Raw genomic sequence first — 11,169 nt, forward strand, 5'->3', positions numbered from 1 at the left:
CTTGTGCTAAATAATTGAGTTTGCAACAAAAGAAATGTAGTAGTAGTAGTGAGAACATTTCCTTTATATTGAGGTGTTGAGTTGAGGCATGTAATGGAAATGCAGGAGATTGTAATAATTGGAGAATCAATAAAGTTAGCCTCGTTGGTATTGATTTGGATTTTATGAGTAGTAACTCTATGAAGGAAGATTTTGACCATTTTCGAGGATATGAGAAATATGGTCTATGGAAGAATTTGTGTATTTCAAGGGTGGTATTACCCTGTGAGGACAACTGACCCCTGGAAAGGATAATGATATTCCACGAAGTGGACTTCGGACAAAACAAGTACGAGTTTTATCTTGATATGTGGGATATCCCAAGAATATGGAGGGATGAAGTACTATTGGATATAAAGGAGGAATAATGTTGGTAATATGGAGCCATTGTAACCCCAGGATGAGTCTGAGTAATCACGTCTTAGTTTGGTACCAATAGAAGGAAGGGAGACAGTACAACTGGATGGATTTAAGAATGCTAGGAAGCTGGATGTTGGAATAATGATCAGTTGCCCCGATGATGAGTTCAAGGTTTGCAAGTGATGAGATAGGCCATAACCCACAGGCCCTAGGCCCTGCCAAGAAGCAAGCACACTCTTGCTGAAGGAAAAACCCTGGAAGAAGATATGCCTTTATCGACAGACGATCTTATAGGAGTAACGCAAAACCTGAGAGTTGTGAAGGAACGATAGATGTTTGTTTGGCTTGCAGAATCAATGGATTATCCGAACTTGGTTCGTCGACAAGAGGAACTCTGCAATGCTTGTGAGGATGAACGAGTGTTACAATGCGAGATTCGCTGAACCATATACAAGGTGATGATTTGGGTGCGAGATGGATTGATCACCATACCGACTTACTCTTATTATTCGCCTTGCAATATGGGATGGTAAATCTGAGTGACTTGCCTATAGTTGAGAGACGACGATATTAAACCTTGTTTGAACCTTAGAATGGTATAAGTATTTTCCCCTCGTACAAGGCAGCTCTTGCCAATCGTAGGTCATATGGTGAGGTTCAACCCAGACCCCTTTCCTGCAAGAGAAACCATAAATTGATGACCACCATGAGATATCGATAGTTGTTTAGATTGGCGCCAGACCTGTCAGGTAAGAAGACCCAGTCACAGAAGAACCTTACCAAGATGAAATGTCAGAAGAATTTAGGAAAAGGTTATGCCACCACAGGAAGAGCCCAGAGAAGGAATTTTTCTCGAGAATCTGAGAAGACCAACACTGTCAAGAATAAGGATGGAGTATATGAGTTTTGATGGAACCGTAACCATGCTTCTAAGGGTGGTAGCACCCCAGACCCCCTGTGATGATCGATGGATTTTGAGAAGACCCCAAACCTAACCTATTTCTTTCTAGCCTCTCCAAATCTCGAGGATGAGATTCATTTTAAGGGTGGTAGGTTTGTAACATCCCAAAATTCTAAATTTTTGAATGTTATATTAAATAAATAGTTTTGATTGTTGTGTGATTGATTGACTGAAAGTGAGTGAAATTTGAAACTTTTTGAATGTTAAATGAGAGGGAATAAAAGGACTTTCCCAAACTTTCATTTTTGCATTTATAATCTCCGTGAATTCAAATTCATTTCATCATAAAAACCCTAGAGAGAAGATGACATGACTTCTTCCATTTAATTAAATGAAAAAGGGTTTTGAAAAGATTTGAATTTCATTCGGAAATATTTCCAATTCGTAAACTTCATGCAACTCAATGATTTTCATGAGAGAAGATAAAATGACTTCTTCAAAACATATGAAATATGAGTTGGGAGTTTCGAAGAATCAAATGGAAAATCCCTTTTGAAAATTATTTTCAATTTGGGGTTATTTGGGTTTTTTTTTTCAAATTATCTTTCTCCAGAAATAAAATATACAGAAATTAGGGTAAAATGATTCCCTACATCAGGAAATTGGAGAGAAATAATTTGAAATAATTTTGGTATTTTTAAAAATGATTTTTACTGGATTTTATGAGAGCAGTAGCACTCTTTGCTTTATTTGATTTTTTTGTATATTTTATTTGACTTTAGAAAAAAATTCGTGCCATAGAAATCTTTTTCTGAAATTTTTGATATATTATATTCCTATAGAATATTCTTATTTATTTTGTTTTCATTATTTTTGATTGTCTGGAAAAATGTTAAAAAAAACCCTTTCCCCACCGACTGGGCCGGCCCAGCTCCAGCCAGGCCGCGGCCCAGCCCCTCCGCTCGCCCGTTCGTCCCCGAGTCCGGCTCCCGCACGCATCCCGCGCTGCCGCCGTGACGTGGCCGGACTCCGCCGCCGCCTCTACTTGCCCCTTCCCTAGGCCACCTTGCCCCCCTTAAATACCGGGACCCAGGCCCCATCTCTCCTCCTCCTCGCCCTGCTCGCCTCAGCCCCGCAACGCCGCCGCCGTTGCCAACCACCGCCGCCGTTTGACTCACTGCCGACGAGCGCTGCAGCCGCCGCCCACTTCGCCGACGACCCCTGCTGCCGCCACCACCATACCCGCCGCCCAGCGCCGCCCCTCCCCGACCGCTCCGCTGCCCTCCTCGACCGCCAAAGCCGGCGCTCCGATCGCATCCGAGCCTCCGCCGCCGTCGACCTTGCCTCCAGATCGTTTTAGTTTTTTTCCGATATGTTTTTATTATTACTTAGTGAACGTTCGCTAGTTAGGCCTTTGCAGCGAACGGATTCGTCGGTTTAGATCTGTAGCGAACGGTTTTCATTATTTATTGTTCGGTAGCGAGCGTTCGCTCGATAGTTTTTTCTTTTTCTTTTTAATTTTTGGCCAGGGACCTATCTGTGAATTATTTCTTATAGTTTAGTCCCTGATCTTCAAATGGCCACAACTTTTACACCGTTTTCCAAATCCAATGAAACCAACGCCCGGTTCTTCGTCATGATCCCCTCTATCTAGTAAAACAACTTAAACATGTTTTTGAAAGTTTAAAATTTGATTTCAAACAGATTTGTATTTGAACTTCGTTTGATCGTAACTTGAGTTTCGTAGCTCCGTTTGAGTTGATTCTTTTTGCAAATCAAAGCTCTTGACCTAAACTTTCTGATAAGGCCAAATTCACCTAATTTTCGTACTGTTAGAAATTGTTTTATGTTGCAAGAGTTATTTGCTTGGTTTTGATGCTTTCCGAATTGTCTTCTTCGTCCTTTCTGATCTTCTGAGTGATTGCTTATGTGTGGTTACTATTGCTTGCTTATGATAGAATGACCGGAGTGTGACAAGTAGAACTATCAGGAGTTATGAGTGCGAATCATCTTCATCAACAGTACGAGGCAAGTTCACACTTTGATCATATCCCTTTCATAGTGAAAGTGCTAGTTATCGACTAGAGGGGGGGTGAATAGGCGATTTTTATGAAAGTCTTCAAAACATGAGAGTTTCAAAGACAAACAATAGAAATGAACCTATTGATATGCAGCGGAAGGTAGACTACACTAAGCAAGCCATAGTCAAGTATTCAATGAAGTGAAAGCACGAAGACTAATAGCAGCTAGGTAGTAAAGATCAGGATGGAAGATAGTATGAAGCCAAACAACAATAGTAGTCACACAGTGAAGTCAAATAGGTAGTGCAAGCAGGCAATGACTTCATGAAGACAAACTGTAAGTAAAGAGAGGGAGAGGATAGAACCAGTCACTTGGTGAGGACAAAGGATTTGTTGGACCAGTTCCAGTTGTTGTGACAACTGTACGTCTGGTTAGGGAGGCTGAGATTCAACTCAGAAGACCGCGTCTTCACCTTATTCCCCATGAGCTAAGGACACCCAGTCCTCGCCCAATCACTCTGGTAAGTCTTCAAGGTAGACTTCCAAACCTTCACAGACTTCGTTCACCGGCGATCCACAATGACTCTTGGATGCTCTGAACGCGACGCCTAACCTGCTGGAGGATTCACAGTCCTCAAGTGTAACAAGTCTTCAGGTCACGTGGATAGAAAGACTTCAGTGATGCCTAGCACTCTTTGGCTCTGGGTGTTTGGGCTTTGTCCTCACAAGGATTTGTCTCTCTCAAAGGCTTCGGAGGTGGGTTGCTCTCAAACAACAAAAGTTGTGCACTAACTCTGAGCAGCCACCAATTTATGGTGTAGGGGGTGGGCTATTTATAGCCACTAGGCAACCCGACCTGATTTGTCCGAAATGACCCTGGGTCACTAAGGAATTGACACGTGTTCCAACGGTCATATTTCAAACACACGCGGCAGCTTGACTTGGGCTACAAGTAAAGCTGACTCATCCAGCTCTGGATAAGATTTGCTCTCATTGTCTTCGCTCAAAGACATAGGATATGGTTGAGCATCACTTCAGTCACTCTGACTTTGTTCACTGGGACCCCACTTAACAGTACGGTGGTTCCTATGACTCAACAAAGAAGAATTGGAAACAATGAAACAACTATGTCTTCGTGCTCCATAGTCTTCACACGATGTCTTCTCATGTCATAGTCTTCAATGTGAATATCTTCACATACCACCATTGTCTTCAATGTCTTCATACATTTTTAGGGGTCATCTCCGGTAGGTAAACCGAATCAATAAGAGACTACTACCTGTGTTATCCTGCAATTCTCACAAACACATTAGTCCCTCAACCAGGTTTGTCGTCAATACTCCAAAACCAACTAGGGGTGGCACTAGATGCACTTACAATCTCCCCCTTTTTGGTGATTGATGACAAACTGGTTGAAGTTTTCAACGGGCCGGGGATAAAAGTATGTGAAATTGTAAAGGATTAAGGTATTGTCTTCATAAGTAGCAAAAGGCTCCCCCAGAAGATGTGCATATAAGTAATTTGCTTTTGGAATGCAAATGCACATGGCAGGTTGTAATTATGGAGATCCTCTTCAACTCATGAAGACAATTCATCATGCATGATTTGATATATCTAAGATAATGACATGCATAATGAAAAATGGACGTCTGCAATAGACTTAGTGCAGGATTTATCATCGCATATGCGGAATTTATCATCGCATCATAGAATAGCAGAAAACGTAGCAGACGACCATCAAGTTTAAGTGTTACAACTCAAAGAACCAAATGTATCAAAAGCGAGAGTTGTAAACACTAGGCAAAATATAAAGCAACCGCCCATATGGACCCGCTTGAAGACTATCAACTCATATGCTTCTCCCCCTTTTGTTAGTAAGGACCAAACAGGTTTGAAGACATAGAGCCTTTACTCTTTCCATGAAGGAGTAGGAGAAGCTGCAGGGTCGGCGTCGGGGTTTGGCGGTGCAGAAGAACTTGGTGCAGGGTCGATACGCGCTGAAGTTGGAGGTGGTGAGGTAGCATCATTTTGATCATCTATGACTCTGGCATTCACCGTTGCAGCTGAGGAGGAATAATCAGAGTCTTCAAGAGCGGGAGTTCGACGCAAAACAACATTCCTTGGAGGAGTGGAGTCAAACTTGAATCTTTCAGTGAAGCCATCGTCTTGAAGATCTGCTTCAGCACTCAGCAATGTCAAACTCTTCCATGACCTCCGACAAGTTTCATGAGTAACAAAGGCATTCTTGGTGGCAAGATTGCGAATGCGATTGATGTCCACCAGGAGGCTTTGCATCTGCCGCTTCAGCTAGTAGTGATGCTTATCCTGTTTCTGATGCAGGGCAATGAGAAGCTCTTGGTCATTGAGAAGACGATATCGCTTCTGAGGCCTTTTAGCAATAGTGCTTTCAGTGGCTTCAGTTTGAGCACGGTGAGGTAAGCGTGTATTGCCAGCCAAAGGATAAACACGAGTGACGGCCTGGACTCCTTCAATGGGTTGTGTGAAGCTTTGGTGATCAGCATTGTGAAGACAAACAGGCTCCGTGGCAAGCTCTGGGTATATGGCTTCAATAGACATATCAACCTCTAGCAAGAATGTCAGATGGTTGCGTGCAGAAGGCTGATAGTTGACGGCAGAGTGAAGCTTGATAAGGCGCATAACCCAAGGAGCATAGAACTTCAGACCAAAGAGATCATAGCCTTATGTAGCCAATTGCCTGATAAAGAAGTCTTGAGCATTGAAGCTGATGCCATTGAAGATATAAAAGACCAATGTCTTCATTGCTCCTTCAAGCTTCGCTGCAGAAGAATGTCCTTTGACAGGCCATAGAGTTCGCCTAATGATATGATAGATTGTTCGGGGCAGATACTCTAGGTCTTCAACAAAGAACTTGTTGGCGTTCTGTTAACAGGGGTCCCCAGACTTGCCTGCCTGCGGCCCACGGCGTGGCCAAGCCAGCAGGCCGTACGGCCCATCTTCATCAACAAGGCACCCAAGACCTTCGCAAGGGGCCAAGCCTCGCGAGGTGGACGATGCAAGACCTCCTCAGGAGTGGCCTAGTCAGGCAGGCTCACGAGGAGCGGAGATATCAAGGCGGGGCAAACCTCATGAGGCTCTCGTGACGTGAGCCATGACGATAGACACCAGGAGAGCGCCAGGCGGGCGCCACCGCGCGTAGCGTCCTTGTTTCCTCTTTGGTGCTAAGGAAGCAGGCGCAGACAAGGAGTACAGAGGCATCAGGCAAAGGTTGCTATATCGGTGCAGCGAGACCAAGACCAGGAGGACGGCAAGACGGAGGTCATCGTGGAGCCCAAGACGGCGTCACCCCCAGAGCTTTTCGCAGGGGAAGACCACTTTTGTCAGGGTAGATTGTACTAGTTGTCCCCCTTCAAATTTGCCCGCCGTTGTTGGCTCCCTTCCCGCTCAATATTTGGGAAGAGGACCAGGGCCTATATAAGTAGAGCTAGCCACCACAGTAGGGGCACCGAGCAGTTCATCCAGCTCTCACCCGCTAAGTTCACCAAGCACAAGAACACCTCAACCTCAGGAGGTAGTTCTTCCCTCTGTACTGTTCATCATCAGCCCAAGAGGCAATCCACCACCACCACACTGGATTAGGGTATTACACCACAATGGTGGCCCGAACCAGTATAAATCTTGTGTCTTTCTGTGTTGTGAGTTCGTCGGGTTCGTCCGTGAGATCTTAACGAGCTAGGGCGTCGATCGGTAGTAGGAAAAGACTTCGCGCGCACCCTAGTGTTCGAACCTTAAGGGTTTGTCAGAACCCCACAACCGACATTTGGCGCGCCAGGTAGGGGTGCGCCGGAGCTTCTTCTCTGCCAATTGACTTGCCGATGTTCCGCGGCCACGATGTCCGACGACCCAAGAGCTAACTCCGACCGTTGGGCAGCCTGGCCAGCCCGGGCGGCGCTGCCCACCCATGAAGACATCAACCCCGCGCTGCAGGCGGCACTAGTGCCGTCCAATCCTGCGGGGCGCGGGCAGCGCGGCCAGGCATCGTCTACCCTCACTCCACGGCAAGTGCGAGCCGCTGCCAGAGCAGCAAGCCACACCGCGGTGACAGCGCTGCACTCGCGGCGGGAACAGGCAAACATGTGGGCAGCCCTCACCGTGGCAAGGGAGCTGCTGCTATGCCGGCTGATGGAGAGCGGCCGGGACGCACTGCTGGAACACGTTGCCGAGCTGCTGGACGCGACGACCTCGGGAGCGCCGCCTTTCTGTCATCAGCTTCCTCCTCGGGCCGCTACAGGGATTCACGACGGGCCACGCCGCCACCACGCGACATCAGGTGCGCCAGGGGGCTTCGTCAACACTAGCATGGCCGGCGGCGCGGGGGCTCTGCCGCCCCCATACCGCCCGCAACAAGCATGAGCACAAGCATCACCTCCCATGGCCCAAGTGGGATGCCACGTTATCACCCTCAGGACGCCGCGCTGGGCCGGGCAACATGGAGTGTGGGGCAGTACGGCGAGGTGTTCGGGGTAACAGCCCCAGAAACCTACGTGCCCCGAATGACGGACCAGGAGTACACACCGGAGGACGACCCCGGCTTGTTCGTTGGAGAAGATTGGGAAGAAGGGATGCTAGGAGTCGAAGCCTTCCAGGAGCCGCCAGGGAACCACCACGATCGTGTGTGTGACGACCACTATAGGGTACCCCTAATCCCTCAGGAGCAAGCTTACGCTAACCATGAGTCGTAGGAGGAACAGATCACCGCAACAGCCGGCCGCCCCAGCTCAACGGCCTCCCTGCCGGCAGGAGGATCGCGTTGGGGGCTGCAGGAGAGGGGTCGGGAGCCAAGCCCCTCCCCACGGCGCGCGAAGCCAGGGGACACTCGGAGGTAGGCCCTCTGCCAGGGAGGCTTCGACGACCCTTCCCCCGGCAGAGGACCTGTGGTCGCCGAGGGCACCGCTGGCGTCCCCTTTCCCTCTTTTGTGTCATCCTGGTAACCGGTCGGCTCAAAGGAGGTCAAGGGTGGCGCAAGGCGGGGCCCTCGTCTGGCGATATGAAGCAAGGTCGGTACCTGTGAAGAAGGCCCAGTGCCTGTGAAGCTCGCCGCCCGTGACACTCTCACGTAATAATGAGTTGGGGCTGTACACGCCCCGGAGTCTCAGGAGCACCGGCCTCAGGCCCTGGGGCTCCCTCCCACGCCTAGTGGCAGCACTTAGCTCCACGCTAGTGAGAAGACTTGAAGACCAGATGACTAGACTAGGTGCCGGACGCGACCTTTTGCTTTGGATCTCTCTTTATGTAGCTTTGCTTTCTGGATCTGGATTTAAGTTGAAGCCGAATTTTTATCGATGCACGCGGGGGTGCCTTTTCTCGTTCGAGCAATTTCTTGCCTTCTGGATCTCGTTTTGTCTAGGACTCATGTCCATCGCCTTTCCCTCACGAGCTACTCGCGAGCTGGACTGCACGAAGCGCATGCTCGTCAAGCGCGCGCGAGCGCTGCGGCTGGTGCACACCTCTTGCGGGGCCCCTTCAGACGGGGCGATAAGCTCTGCAGGATTCTCAGAAACTCGTCGCTTCACGACCCAGCTCGAAGCTGGCGCTGACTAAGGTAAACCACGATGGAAGACTCGCCCCCGGATTCACGAGTTCACGAGGACACATACTCACATCGCATAGGAAAGTAAAAGCTGTAGTTTGCTTACATGAGGGGCTCCCCCTCTCAAAATGCTCTTACAAGTTTTCCAAGGGCCACGCCCGAGTTTTGTGTGCAGGATGAAATGACAGGAGAACATGGGATCAGCCAGAAACGTCACTCGCTACATCACCCACGGACGCGTCACTCGCATCGTCATCGTCTTCGTCGGCATCGTCGCCACCGTCGGCGACGCCCCCATCGCCGTCGTCAACCACGTCGCCTTCGTCTACGACGACCACCACCGCGTCATCCTCTGAAGTGAAGGCCCTGACCAATGCGTCCACATTGTCCTCTACCCAACGCACCAGGTCGCCCCGGACGGCCGTGGGTACGGGGGCGATGGCGGCGTCGAAATCAAAGTTGTGGTCGACATTCAGAAGGTGGCTGAAGACACGGGAGAAAGCACGCTCAAGCAGGCCTGCTACCTCTTGAGCACTGCGTTGGTTTTCCCTTGAAGAGGAAAGGGTGATGCAGCAAAGTAGCGTAAGTATTTCCCTCAGTTTTTGAGAACCAAGGTATCAATCCAGTAGGAGGCCAAGCACGAGTCCCTCACACCTACACAAACAAATAAATCCTCGCAACCAATGCGATACGGGGTTGTCAATCCCTACACGGTCACTTACGAGAGTGAGATCTGATAGATATGATAGTATAATATTTTTGGTATTTTTATGATAAAGATGCAAAGTAAAGAAAGTAAAATAAAAACGGTGCTAGAAATAACTTGTTGTCAGGAGATTAAATATGATGGAAAATAGACCCGGGGGCCATAGGTTTCACTAGTGGCTTCTCTCAAGAGCATAAGTATTACGGTGGGTGAACAAATTACTGTTGAGCAATTGACAGAATTGAGCATAGTTATGAGAATATCTAGGTATGATCATGTATAGAGGCATCACGTCCGAGACAAGTAGACCGAGTCCTGCCTGCATCTACTACTATTACTCCACACATCGACCGCTATCCAGCATGCATCTAGAGTATTAAGTTCATAAGAACAGAGTAACGCTTTAAGCAAGATGACATGATGTAGAGGGATAAACTCATGCAATATGATATAAACCACATCTTGTTACCCTCGATGGCAACAATAAAATACGTGCCTTGCTGCCCCTACTGTCACTAGGAAAGGACACCGCAAGATTGAACCCAAAGCTAAGCACTTCTCCCATTGAAAGAAAGATCAATCTAGTAGGCCAAACCAAACTGAAAATTCAAAGAGACTTGCAAAGATAACCAATCATACATAAAAGAATTCAGACAAGAATCAAATATTGTTCATAGATAAATTTGATCATAAACCCACAATTCATCGGTCTCAACAAACACACCGCAAAAGAAGATTACATCGAATAGTTCTCCACAAGAGAGGGGGAGAACATTGTATTGAGATCCAAAAAGAGAGAATAAGCCATCTAGCTAATAACTATGGACCCGAAGGTCCGAGGTAAACTACTCACACTTCATCAGAGAGGCTATGGTGTTGATGTAGAAGCCCTCCGTGATCGATGCCCCCTCCGGCGGAGCTCCGGAACAGGCCCCAAGATGGGATCTCACGGGTACAGAAGGTTGCGGCCGTGGAATTAGGGTTTTCGCTCCGTATCTGGTAGTTTGGGGGTACGTAGGTATATATAGGAGGAAGGAGTACATCGGTGGAGCAACAGGGGGCCCACGAGGGTGGAGGGCGCGCCCAGGGGGGTAGGCGCGCCCCCTACCTCGTGACCTCCTGGATGATGTCTTGACGTAGGTTCCAAGTCCTCTGGATCACGTTCGTTCCGAAAATCACATTCCCGAAGGTTTCATTCCGTTTGGACTCCGTTTGATCTTCTTTTTCTGCGAAACTCTGAAATAGGCAAAAAACAGCAATTCTGGGCTGGGCCTCCGGTTAATAGGTTAGTCCCAAAAATAATATAAAAGTGTATAATAAAGCCCAATAATGTCCAAAACAGAATATAATATAGCATGGAACAATCAAAAATTATAGATGCATTGGAGACGTATCAAGGCCACGACCCCTTTCCTCCACAAGCTGGCGAGCTCTGGCAGATCGCGCCTCCAGGCGCGTCACCACCTCATTGAAGAAGGACAGGTGGCTGGCATAATCATTCGAGTGAGGGGCCAGTGCATCCTCGTCGCAGATATGGCCCAGGGCGGTATTGGCCTTGTTTGGGAGATCCTGA

This window comes from Aegilops tauschii, chromosome 6, assembly GCF_002575655.3.
Source record: "Aegilops tauschii subsp. strangulata cultivar AL8/78 chromosome 6, Aet v6.0, whole genome shotgun sequence".
In the NCBI taxonomy this organism is placed as follows: Eukaryota; Viridiplantae; Streptophyta; class Magnoliopsida; order Poales; family Poaceae; genus Aegilops; species Aegilops tauschii.